This window comes from Triticum aestivum, chromosome 4B (assembly GCF_018294505.1).
Source record: "Triticum aestivum cultivar Chinese Spring chromosome 4B, IWGSC CS RefSeq v2.1, whole genome shotgun sequence".
NCBI lineage: Eukaryota > Viridiplantae > Streptophyta > Magnoliopsida > Poales > Poaceae > Triticum > Triticum aestivum.
In genome coordinates this window covers 400,286,882-400,300,999 of record NC_057804.1, presented here as the reverse complement: position 1 = coordinate 400,300,999, position 14,118 = coordinate 400,286,882, and positions in this window count along the sequence as shown.

Sequence of the window (14,118 nt, the reverse complement as noted above, 5' to 3'; positions counted from 1 at the left end):
GATGTAGGGCCTTCTTCTGGGCCGGGACCGAGGAAATCAAGGGAGGTAAATGTGTTGTAGCTTGGGCGAGAGTATGTAGGCCGAAGCTCATGGGAGGGCTAGGCGTCATTGATCTACACAAACACGGCATTGCTCTAAGGTTGAGGTGGGAATGGCTCAGGCGCACGGACCCCTCCAGGCCGTGGCAAGGGCTTTCTTTAGTTGCGGACAAGTCGGTTGCGCAAGTGTTCAGTAGCTTGGTGAAATGGAGAGTTGGTGATGGGGACAAAACATTGTTCTGGAAGGATAGATGGATCCAGGGTGCTACCATTGCAGAGGTCGCTCCGTTGGTGGCAAAGTCGGTTCGTACGCAAGTGGCCAACAGGAGATGTGTCCGAGAGGCACTTGACATGCACTCATGGATGCATGATGTGATCGGTGACTTATGTACGGAAGGCCTTACCCAATTTATAGGCCTTTGGGAGATACTTGAGGAGGTGCATCTGGATGAGCAGTCCGAGGACAGTCCGATTTGGGCTTGGAATGCGTCGGGAACGTACACTGCATCCTCTGCGTACAAGATGTTATGCGAGGGAGGAGTTAGATTCCACTCCTTTGGAGCTATTTGGAAGTGCTGGGCCCCTCTGGCGTGCAAAATCTTCATGTGGCTAGCAGTCCAATACCGGCTATGGACTTCCGACAGAAGAGTGAGGCATAACCTACAAGATCAAATTTCCCAATGCTTTCTTTGTGATCAAGAGAAGGACACGGTGGATCACATTTTGCTGCAATGCGTGTTCTCGAGGCAAGTTTGGTTCACTTGCATTCTTAGGATGGGATTGCACACGGAGCTTTGCCCAACATACGATTCCGGTTTGGCGCATTGGTGGTCGGACACTAGAAAGCGGTTTCTAAAGCACGCTAGAAAGGAGTTTGATTCTTTTGTCATGCTCATCTGCTGGACGTTATGGAAACAAAGGAATGCGAGGGTGTTTGGTTCGGGCCAGATCAAAAGTGAACAAGGCACGGTGGACACGATCTTTGATGAGTTGAGGATGTGGGCCACGGCAGGAGCTTTTGGAGAGCAATGTATGTTAGAGTAGTCGAGTAGTGTGTGCGTGGAGTGGTGGCTCGGTCGGGCTGGTTGTAGCCCAGCCGGCTCTTTGTAAACTCTTGTACATATCTCTCTCCCTTCTATAAAGCTAAGGTACGCCATTGGCGTACCCTCGAAAAGACATAGTTATGTGTTTCTGTCCACGGCAGTCAAGCTAGCTTTTGTAAGAGCAATAGAGCATTGAAACAATTGAAGTTTGTCACGGGTATTTTTAGTTTAGACTATATATGTTCAAAAAAGGCATTTAAATTCACTTGTACCCAAATGTAAAATCTTGTAGAGTTAACCCTGTTGAATTAGAGAATAAAATATGGCCATATGAATTAGAGATTGCTTTCCGCTATTGTGTGCTCTGAAGTCAAAAGAAATAATCATACAAAATCTGGAGAATTCACCACCCAAATATTGCAATACTATATTCAACAGCAAACTGTAATGATAACACATGTTTTGGGGGTTTGACAAACAAATTGGTGTACTGCTATTTGGAATTTAGCTGCCATTTTTTTCACAACCCACAGATGAATACATACTTTCCACAAAAATAAAATGAATGCATATTTAACTAAAACTGTAACATGTATTATTTTGCTTAGAAAATATGCGGTGCTAGAAGTACCACATATGATTATTTGAGAATGAGAAATGATAGGAAAGAAAAAGCACACCAGAAAGTTGGGAATGAAGCCACCGAGAGAGAGGCATGCGCAGCCACACGATATCATTTAAACAGACAAAGGAATCATCAATATATAGCTGAGCTATTTACCTCTTAAAGCTGCAAAAGGAAGCTGATTTGAAACCTACATAATCTGCCGACTCAGATACTTATCTGATTTATTCTATAGAAATCGATTATTAGAAACCATAACCAGTAGAACATGGTATGTATTCTAATCCAGTTAGCCCATCTATGATTATGATGACAACATGGGGCTAACACTCCTGCTATGTACTTGGGATGTGTTCGACACTCTTGGAGAAAATGTTGCTGCACCTTGAAATTGAAATGAGATAAGAGTAGACTCGAAAAGTAAAAAAGATAAGGGATATACCAACACAACACAACTGGAAAGGAGATCTTCATGTTAACTTTATTAGGTATGAGCTGCAATAGAACCTTCACAAATGCAACGAATTAATAAAGCAATCTGCAAAAAAGGCATAATCTTAATCTCATTTTTTTAACCATCACTCTGCAAAAATAAAAGTTAATACACCAAATCATGGAGATATAAATGTTTTAACTAGATTGACCCATCGCCCCCCTGCCCCCCGCGTCGCCCTCCTCTGGAGGCACGGGAGGAACCCTAGCCGCCACCGGAGGGCCCGCCGGCGAAGCCGGGCCGGGCCCCAGGAAGGTGGCGGCGGGGCGGATCTGGGCCCTCGCGCCCCCAACGCCCCCCGACACTCCGCCCGCCACCCCGTCCAGCCCCGGCGGCACCCTCCCCTGCTGGTCTGGCGGGGGTGGATCCGGCCACCCCCGGGGCGGCCTGGCCCCGCCCGTCGCTGGCCGGCCGCGGTCCCCGTGCCTCGCCATCCTCGGCCGGCGCGGTGCCCCTCCCCTCGCGCCTCCCTCTCTGGCCACGACCTGGTCTTTTTTCGGCGATTCTTGGGCCTCCCCCTCCAGCTGCTGCTAGAGCCTGCAGTCTACGGCGACGGCCGGTTGCGGGGCGTTCGCGGCCTGCCCTCTCGTGCGGCCCTTCCTCCCAAGCAACGGTGACGGCTCTCGCATGGAGGTGGTGACGTGTACGTGGTTGTGGCTGGCTCGGGACCCCTCGCGGCGGGTCTTTGCTGGTGCTGTTCTGGCCCCGGCGGCTACAGGCCCGCGTCTCTCCGGTGTCCCTCGCTGCTGGCGTTCTCCACTGGGCTGCTCCGGCCCGACGACCGGGTAGCTGCGTCCCTTCCAACCTACTTGGCTCGCCGAGATCCCAACGGTCAAGGCCACGACAGCTCGGATCTGCGTGCTTCCAGTCTGTGCTTGTCGGCGTTGCTGGACGCCGTCGCGGCAAGACCCTCCCGCGTGGTTCGCCTCGTCGCCTGCCCTACCATTTACGCCTCAAAGACTCCCCTTTTGCCAGATCCTGTGCCCTTGGGTGTGGAGGTGGTGCCACCCTCCGACGGCAGGTGCAGCCCCACCAACCCCCCATGACTCGGTGATTCCAACCAGCGTTGGCCTCCCATCTTCGATCCCGGATTCGGCGGCTATGGGATCGCTCAACTTCAGGCCAGGGGGACACCCTGCTCGGCTCGCCGGTGCTGGCAGCGATGGTGCCCGCGGGTGTCGTTTTCCTCCTTGGAGGCGCTGCCAAGGCCTTCTTTAGTTGGGCCCCTCTTCGAGCTCGGGGGAAATCCTAGGTCCGGGTCTCTCGGACCGGATAATGACGGAGTCTCGGCATCGTTCTCCTTGAAGGCACTATCTTGCTCCCTCGCGGTGTCCCCCGGTTCTGGCTCGGACGATGTTGTAGTTCTCGTTGGTTTTGGTAGCGCCGCTATTGGCTCGGGTCTGGTGGGTTTAGCTGTGATGTATCTTCTGTTTGGGCCGAGCATCCCTTGTCTCTCTGCTCCGGGCACCATGTTCACGCCTGTCTGCGTTCGTGTCATGTGTTGTACCCCTGTACTGAATTTTCTTCTTCTTCTATCAATGGAATGAAGCTTTGCGTATTCGAGAAAAAATAAATAAATGTTTTAACTCGAAATTCTTCAAATATTTCGGTTCATAACCATTTAACCACTTCATCAAGGTTACCAACATGATGTGGAAACTGTGAAGTCGAAGGCAAGGCCATGACAACAAGCCAATATGTAGTGCATGTAGGGCGATTTTAGCAGCCGCATGCTCCCAGGAGAACAAACCTGCGGAGTCGAGACTCGAGAGTAGGCACATATATCTGTATTGTGTAACGTAGTAGGCCCCACGCACGCGGTGGACGTCGGCAATAGCAGGGCACGACGCCATGGCATGCATGGCCAGCAGCAGCAGGGCATGGCCGGCAGCGGCAGCGCACGGCCAGCACGTCCACATGCACGTCCATGGCCAACAGTAGCAGGGCACGGCCGACAGCAATAGGGCACGACCAGCCACGACCACGTGCACGCGCACGACCAGCAGTAGCAGCAGGGCACACCCACCTCGCCGCCAGCGTCCGCGCACGTCGCCCACCTCGCCGCGGCGCTGGCGAACGTCGTCGCCGGTGATGGTTGGCCGGTCCTCTAGGTCCAGCCCGGGCTAGAGTGCGGCCTCTAAAATCCATTCACCGGCGGGCCAGTGTCCACCACTCCACCCTTAGGCGGAATGACAGAGCCAGGCCGATGCAGTTACAGTTCCAGCATAGGCATCAACGACTCGGTGGATGGCAGCAGGGACAATTAGATCATTTGTACCTTCAGTGCCATGGATAACTGATCCGATGAGGAAATAATAGAAAAATCCGAATAAAGATCAAATGCAGTCTGTCGAATAGAACAACAAAAATTTATGGACAGAAAACTTATAGTTGCATGATGAACCTCGGAGGAAGAGGAACGACACAAATATGAATCTGCTTCTCCTACTCCTCGTAAGCCACCACGAGCAGAGAGCAAGGATGGGCCCATTCGTCCTCCTCGCAGATATGAAAAATCTAAAAGAAATCAGGCAACAAAATGTCCTTCAGATTTGTGTAGGTACTGTTGGGGAACATAGTAATTTCAAAAAAAATTCTACGCACACGCAAGATCATGGTGATGCATAGCAACGAGAGGGGAGACTGTTGTCCACGTACCCTCGTCGACCGAAAGCGGAAGCGTTAGAACAATGCGGTTGATGTAGTCGTACGTCTTCACGGCCCGACCGATCAAGCACCGAAACTACGACACCTCCGAGTTCTAGCACATGTTCAGCTCGATGACGATCCCCGGACTCCGATCCAGCAGGGTGTCGGGGAAGAGTTCCGTCAGCACGACGGCGTGGTGACGATCTTGATGTTCTACCGTCGCAGGGCTTCGCCTAAGCACCGCTACAATATTATCGAGGACTATGGTGGAGGGGGGCATCGCACACGGCTAAGAGATCAAGAGATCAATTGTTGTGTCTAGAGGTGCCCCCTGCCGCCGTATATAAAGGAGCCAAGGGGGAGGGGGCGGCCGGCCAAGGAGGGCGCTAGGACTCCCTTCTTTCCTAGTTGGAGTAGGAGAAAGGGGGAAGGAGGAGGGAGAGAGGAAGGAAAGGGGGGGCGCCGCCCCCCTCTCCTTGTCCTATTCGGACTAGGGGGGAGGGGGCGCGGCCCACCCCTTGCCTCCTCTCTTCCCCTCCACTAGGGCCCATGTAGGCCCATTAAGCCCCCGGGGGGTTCCGGTAACCTCCCGGTAATCCGGTAAAATCCCGATTTCACCCGAAACACTTCCGATATCCAAATATAGGCTTCCAATATATCAATCTTCATGTCTCGACCATTTCGAGACTCCTCTTCATGTCCGTAATCTTATCTGGGACTCCGAACAAACTTCGGTACATCAAAACTCATAAACTCATAATATAACTGTCATCGAAACCTTAAGCGTGCGGACCCTATGGGTTCGAGAACTATGTAGACATGACCTAGAACTGTTTTCGGTCAATAACCAATAGCGGAACCTGGATGCTCATATTAGCTCCTACATATTCTACGAAGATCTTTATCGGTCAAACCGCATAACAACATACGTTGTTCCCTTTGTCATCGGTATGTTACTTGCCCGAGATTCGATCGTCAGTATCCAATACCTAGTTCAATCTCGTTACCGACAAGTCTCTTTACTCGTTACGTAATGCATCATTCCGTAACTAACTCATTAGATACATTGCTTGCAAGGCTTATAGTGATGTGCATTACCGAGAGGGCCCAGAGATACCTCTCCGACAATCGGAGTGACAAAACCTAATCTCGAAATACGCCAACTCAACATGTACCTTTGGAGACACCTGTAGAGCCCCTTTATAATCACCCAGTTACGTTGTGACGTTTGGTAGCACACAAAGTGTTCCTCCGGTAAACGTGAGTTGCATAATCTCATAGTTATAGGAACTTGTATAAGTCATGAAGAAAACAATAGCAACATACTAAACGATCAAGTGCTAAGCTAACGGAATGGGTCAAGTCAATCACATCATTCTCCTAATGATGTGATCCCGTTAATCAAATGACAACACATGTCTATGGTTAGGAAACATAACCATCTTTGATTAATGAGCTAGTCAAGTAGAGGCATACTAGTGACATTAAGTTTGTCTATGTATTCACACATGTATCATGTTTCCGGTTAATACAATTATAGCATGAATAATAAACATTTATCATGATATGAAGAAATAAATAATAACTTTATTATTGCCTCTAGGGCATATTTCCTTCAGTCTCCCACTTGCACTAGAGTCAATAATCTTGATTACACAGTAATGATTCTAACACCCATGGAGTCTTGGTGCTGATCATGTTTTGCTCGTGGAAGAGGCTTAGTCAACGGGTCTGCGACATTCAGATCCGTATGTATCTTGCAAATCTCTATGTCTCCCACCTGGACTTGGTCCCGGATGGAATTGAAGCGTCTCTTGATGTGCTTGGTCCTCTTGTGAAATCTGGATTCCTTTGCCAAGGCAATTGCACCAGTATTGTCACAGAAGATCTTTGTTGGTCCCGATGCACTAGGTATGACACCTAGATCGGAAATGAACTCTTTCATCCAGACTCCTTCATTTGCTGCTTCCGAAGCAGCTATATACTCCACTTCGCATGTAGATCCCGCCACGACGCTTTGTATAGAACTGCACCAACTGACAGCTCCACCGTTCAATATAAACACGTATCCGGTTTGCGATTTAGAATCGTCCGGATCAGTGTCAAAGCTTGCATCGACGTAACCATTTACGACTAGCTCTTTGTCACCTCCATAAACGAGAAACATATCCTTAGTCCTTTTCAGGTATTTCAGGATATTCTTGATCGCTGTCCAGTGATCCACTCCTGGATTACTTTGGTACCTACCTGCCAAGTTTATTGCTAAGCATACGTTAGGTCTGGTACACAGCATTGCATACATGATAGAGCCTATGGCTGAAGCATAGGGAACATCTTTCATTTTCTCTCTATCTTCTATTGTGGTCGGGCATTGAGTCTGACTCAACTTCACACCTTGTAATACAGGTAAGAACCCTTTCTTTGCCTGATCCATTTTGAACTTTTTCAAAACTTTTATCAAGGTATGTGCTTTGTGAAAGTCCAATTAAGCGTCTTGATCTATCTCTATAGATCTTGATGCCCAATATGTAAGCAGCTTCACCGAGGTCTTTCATCGAAAAACTTTTATTCAAGTATCCATTTATGCTATCCAGAAATTCTATATCATTTCCAATTAACAATATGTCATCCACATATAATATCAAAAATGCTACAGAGCTCCCACTCACTTTCTTGTAAATACAGACTTCTCCAAAAGTCTGTATAAAACCATATGCTTTGATCACACTATCAAAGCGTTTATTCCAACTCCGAGATCCTTGCACCAGTCCATAAATGGATCGCTGGAGCTTGCACACTTTGTTAGCACCTTTTGGATCGACAAAACCTTCCGGCTGCATCATATACAACTCTTCTTCCAGAAATCCATTCAGGAATGCAGTTTTGACATCCATTTGCCAAATTTCACAATCATAAAATGCGGCAATTGCTAACATGATTCGGACAGACTTAAGCATCGCTACGGGTGAGAAAGTCTCATCGTAGTCAACCCCTTGAACTTGTCGAAAACCTTTCGCAACAAGTCGAGCTTTGTAGATAGTTATATTACCATCAGCGTCAGTCTTCTTCTTGAAGATCCATTTATTCTCGATGGCTTGCCGATCATCGGGCCTGTCAACCAAAGTCCATACTTTGTTCTCATACATGGATCCCATCTCAGATTTCATGGCCTCAAGCCATTTTGCGGAATCTGGGCTCATCATCGCTTCCTCATAGTTCGTAGGTTCGCCATGGTCAAGTAACATGACTTCCAGAATAGGATTACCATACCACTCTGGTGCGGATCTTACTCTGGTAGACCTACGAGGTTCGGTAGTAACTTGATCTGAAGTTTCATGATCAATATAATTAGCTTCCTCACTGATTGGTGTAGTTGTCACAGGAACAGGTTCTTGTGATGAACTACTTTCCAATAAGGGAGCATGTACAGTTACCTCATCAAGTTCTACCTTCCTCCCACTCACTTCTTTCGAGAGAAACTCCTTCTCTAGAAAGGATCCGAATTTAGCAACAAAAATCTTGCCCTCAGATTTGTGATAGAAGGTGTACCCAATAGTTTCTTTTGGGTATCCTATGAAGACACATTTCTCCGATTTGGGTTCGAGCTTATCTGGCTGAAGTTTCTTCACATAAGCATCGCAGCCCCAAACTTTAAGAAACGACAACTTTGGTTTCTTGCCAAACCATAGTTCATAAGGCGTCGTCTCAACGGATTTTGATGGTGCCCTATTTAATGTGAATGCAGCCGTCTCTAAAGCATAACCCCAAAATAATAGCAGTAAATCAATAAGAGACATCATAGATCGCACCATATCTAGTAAAGTACGATTACGACGTTCGGACACACCATTTCGTTGTGGTGTTCCGGGTGGCGTGAGTTGCGAAACTATTCCGCATTGTTTCAAATGTAAACCAAACTCGTAACTCAAATATTCTCCTCCACGATCAGATCATAGAAATTTTATTTTCTTGTTACGATGATTTTCCACTTCACTCTGAAATTCTTTGAACTTTTCAAATGTTTCAGACTTGTGTTTCATCAAGTAGATATACCCATATCTGCTCAAATCATCTGTGAAGGTGAGAAAATAACGATACCCGCCGCGAGCCTCAATATTCATTGGACCACACACATCAGTATGTATGATTTCCAACAAATTAGTTGCTCGCTCCATAGTTCCGGAGAACGGCGTTTTAGTCATCTTGCCCATGAAGCACGGTTCGCAAGTACCAAGTGATTCATAATCAAGTGATTCCAGAAGTCCATCAGTATGGAGTTTCTTCATGCGCTTTACGCCAATATGACCCAAACGGCAGTGCCACAAATAAGTTGCACTATCATTATCAACTCTGCATCTTTTGGCTTCAACATTATGAATATGTGTATCACTACTATCAAGATTTAATAAAAATAGACCACTCTTCAAGGGTGCATGACCATAAAAGATATTACTCATATAAATAGAACAACCATTATTCTCTGATTTAAATGAATAACCGTCTTGCATCAAACAAGATCCAGATATAATGTTCATGCTTAACGCTGGCACCAAATAATAATTATTTAGGTCTAAAACTAATCCCGATGGTAGATGTAGAGGTAGTGTGCCGACCGCGACCACATCGAATTTGGAACCATTTCCCACGCGCATCGTCACCTCGTCCTTAGCCAATCTTCACTTAATCCGTAGTCCCTGTTTTGAGTTGCAAATATTAGCAACAAAACCAGTATCAAATACCCAGGTGCTATTGCGAGCATTAGTAAGGTACACATCAATAACATGTATATCACATATACCTTTGTTCACTTTGCCATCCTTCTTATCCGCCAAATACTTGGGGCAGTTCTGCTTCCAGTGTCCAGTCTGCTTGCAGTAGAAGCACTCAGTCTCAAGCTTAGGTCCAGACTTGGGTTTCTTCTCTTGAGCAGCAACTTGTTTGTTGTTCTTCTTGAAGTTCCCCTTCTTCTTCCCTTTGCCCTTTTTCTTGAAACAGGTGGTCTTATTGACCATCAACACTTAATGCTCCTTCTTGATTTCTACCTTCGCAACTTTTAGCATTGCAAAGAGCTCGGGAATAGTCTTGTCCATCCCTTGCATATTATAGTTCATCACGAAGCTCTTGTAGCTTGGTGGCAGTGATTGAAGAATTCTGTCAATGACACTATCATCAGGAAGATTAACTCCTAGTTGAATCAAGTGATTATTATACCCAGACATTTTGAGTATGTGTTCACTGACAGAACTATTCTCGTCCATCTTACAGCTATAGAACTTATTGGAGACTTCATATCTCTCAATCCGGGCATTTTCTTGAACTATTAACTTCAACTCCTGGAACATCTCATATGCTCCATGACGTTCAAAACGTCGTTGAAGACCCGGTTCCAAACCGTAAAGCATGGCACACTGAACTATTGAGTAGTCATCAGCTTTGCTCCGCCAGATGTTCTTAACATCGTCAGTTGCATCTGCAGCAGGCCTGGCACCCAGCGATGCTTCCAGGACGTAATTCTAATGTGCAGCAATGAGGATAATCCTCAAGTTATGGACCCAGTCCGTGTAATTGCTACCATCATCTTTCAACCTAGCTTTCTCAAGGAACGCATTAAAATTCAACGGAACAACAGCACGAGCCATCTATCTACAACAAACATAGACAAGCAAAATACTATCAGGTACTAAGTTCATGATAAATTTAAGTTCAATTAATCATATTACTAAAGAACTCCCACTTAAACAGACATCTCTCTAGTCATCTAAGTGATCACGTGATCCAAATCAACTAAACCATGTCCGATCATCACATGAGATGGAGTAGTTTCAATGGTGAACATCACTATGTTGATCATATCTACTATATGATTCACGTTCGACCTTTCGGTCTCCGTGTTCCGAGGCCATATCTGTATATGCTAGGCTCGTCAAGTTTAACCTGAGTATTCCGCGTGTGCAATTGTTTTGCACCCGTTGTATTTGAACGTAGATCCTATCACACCCGACCATCACGTGGTGTCTCAGCACGAAGAACTTTCGCAACGGTGCATACTCAGGGAGAACACTTTTGATAATTAGTGAGAGATCATCTTAAAATGCTACCGTCAATCAAAGCAAGATAAGATGCATAAAGGATAAACATCACATGCAATCAATATAAGTGATATGATATGGCCATCATCATCTTGTGCTTGTGATCTCCATCTCCGAAGCACCGTCGTGATCAGCATCGTCACCGGCGCGACACCTTGATCTCCATCGTAGCATCATTGTCGTTACGCCATCTATTGCTTCTACGACTATCGCTACCGCTTAGTGATAAAGTAAAGCAATTACAGGGCGTTTGCTTTTCATACAATAAAGCGACAACCATATGGCTCCTGCCAGTTGCCGATAACTTGGTTACAAAACATGATCATCTCATACAATAAAATATAGCATCACGTCTTGACTATATCACATCACAACATGCCCTGCAAAAACAAGTTAGACGTCCTCTACTTTGTTGTTGCAAATTTTACGTGGCTGCTACGGGCTGAGCAAGAACCGTTCTTACCTACGCATCAAAACCACAACGATAGTTCGTCAAGTTAGTGATGTTTTAACCTTCGCAAGGACCGGGCGTAGCCACACTCGGTTCAACTAAAGTGAGAGAGACAGACACCCGCCAGTCACCTTTAAGCAACGAGTGCTCGTAATGGTGAAACCAGTCTCGTGTAAGCGTACACGTAATGTCGGTCCGGGCCGCTTCATCTCACAATATCGCTGAACCAAAGTATGACATGTTGGTAAGCATTATGACTTGTATCGCCCACAACTCACTTGTGTTCTACTCGTGCATATGACATCTACGTATAAAACCTGGCTCGGATGCGACTGTTGGGGAACGTAGTAATTTCAAAAAAATTCCTACGCACACGCAAGATCATGGTGATGCATAGCAACGAGAGGGGAGAGTGTTGTCCACGTACCCTCGTAGACCGAAAGCGGAAGCGTTAGAACAACGCGGTTGATGTAGTCGTACGTCTTCACAGCCCGACCGATCAAGCACCGAAACTACGGCACCTCCGAGTTCTAGCACACGTTAGCTCGATGACGATCCCCGGACTCCGATCCAGCAGGGTATCAGGGAAGAGTTCCGTCAGCACGACGGCGTGGTGACGATCTTGATGTTCTACCATCCCAGGGCTTCGCCTAAGCACCGCTACAATATTATCGAGGACTATGGTGGAGGGGGGACCGCACACGGCTAAGAGATCAAGAGATCAATTGTTGTGTTTAGAGGTGCCCCCCTGCCCCTGTATATAAAGGAGCCAAGGGGAGGGGCGGCCTGCCAAGGAGGGCACGCCAAGGGGGAGTCCTACTGTCACGCCCGATATGCGATACTATCCTAAAGAGACTTGAAGGTCCCACCAAGGATAGAACCGCATATTGAAATGCTTTTGCAAGGTGGATATCATTACATCAACATTACATAATAGATGGGGATACATACAAGGCATACAAATGCCACAAGAGTACATAATTACAACATACATAAGATCAACATCCGACTACGGATGAAACACAAACAGAAGCTCAAACAATATCCACCCTACTAGGCCAGGCTACCGACCTGGAACCTATCCCCTGATCGAAGAAGAAGCAGAAGAACTCCAAAACAAGCAAACATCGCTCTCGCGTCATAATCATCGCATAACCTGTACCTGCAACTGTTGTTGTAGTAATCTGTGAGCCACGAGGACTTAGCAATCCCATTACCATGGGTATCAAGACTAGCAAAGCTTAACACGTAAGGAAGGGATAAAGTGGTGAGGTTGCAGCAGCGACTAAGCATATATGGTGGCTAACATACGCAAATAAGAGCGAGAAGAGAAGCAACGGAACGGTCATGAAGCTAGCAATGATCAAGAAGTGATCCTGAACTCCTACTTACGTCAAACATAACCCAAAACCGTGTTCACTTCCCGGACTCCGCCGAAAAGAGACCATCACGGCTACACACGCGGTTGATGCGTTTTAATTCGAATCTGGTGTCAAGTTATCTACAACCGGACATTAACAAATTCCCATCTGCCACATAACCGCGGGCATGGCTCTTGAAAGTTTATACCCTGCAGGGGTGTCCCAACTTAGCCCATCACAAGCTCTCACGGTCAATGAAGGATATTCCTTCTCCCAGGAAGACCCGATCAAACTCGGAATCCCGGTTTACAAGACATTTCGACAATGGTAAAACAAGACCAGCAAGACCACCCGACTGTGCCGACAAATCCCGATAGGAGCTGCACATATCTCGTTCTCAGGGCACACCGGATAAGAGAAGCGTACATGTACCGACGTAATCCAAGTTGCCAAGGAATGGTCCCGCACAGTGCTCTAGTTTGGACCAACACTCGGAGGAGCACTGGCCCGGGGGGTAAAATAAAGATGACCCTTGAGTCTGCAGAACCCAAGGGAAAAAGGCTTAGGTGGCAAATGTTAAAACCAATGTTGGGCCTTGCTGGAGGAGTTTTATTCAAAGCGAACTGTCAAGGGGGTCCCATAAATCACCCAACCGCGTAAGGAACGCAAAATCAAGGAACATAATACCGGTATGACGGAAACTAGGGCGGCAAGAGTGGAACAAAACACCAGGCATAAGGCCGAGCCTTCCACCCTTTACCAAATATATAGATGCATTAATTAAATAAGAGATATTGTGATATCCCAACAAAATCCTGTCCACCATGGAGCAATCTTCAACTTCACATGCAACTAACAACGCTATAAGAGGGGCTGAGCAAAGCGGTAACATAGCCAAGCAACGGTTTGCTAGGAAGGGTGAAAAGGTTAGAGGCTGACATGGCAATTTGGGAAGGCTTGAAGAGCAAAAGATAGGTAGCGCAACAAAGCGATAGAACGAAGCAACTAGCATAGCAATGATAGTAGTGAGATCCAGGGTAGCGGTCATCTTGCCTGAAATCCCGCAAGGAAGAAGAACGAGTCCATGAAGAAGAAGACCGGATAAAGCCGAACCAAGCGTAGTCGAACGAATCCTCACGATCGCAACGAAACGGGAACTATCGAGAAGAAGCACACAACATAGTAAACACACCACACATAGACAAGACATGATGCACAACAAGCATGATGCATGTCCGGTTTAATGAGGCATGGCATGGCAAAGTGCAACAAACAATACTACAAGTTAAGTGGAGCTCAATATGCAACGAGTTGCATATTGACAAAACACCACATCAATTATTTAGTTCTCTCTCGTTTAGGAACACAA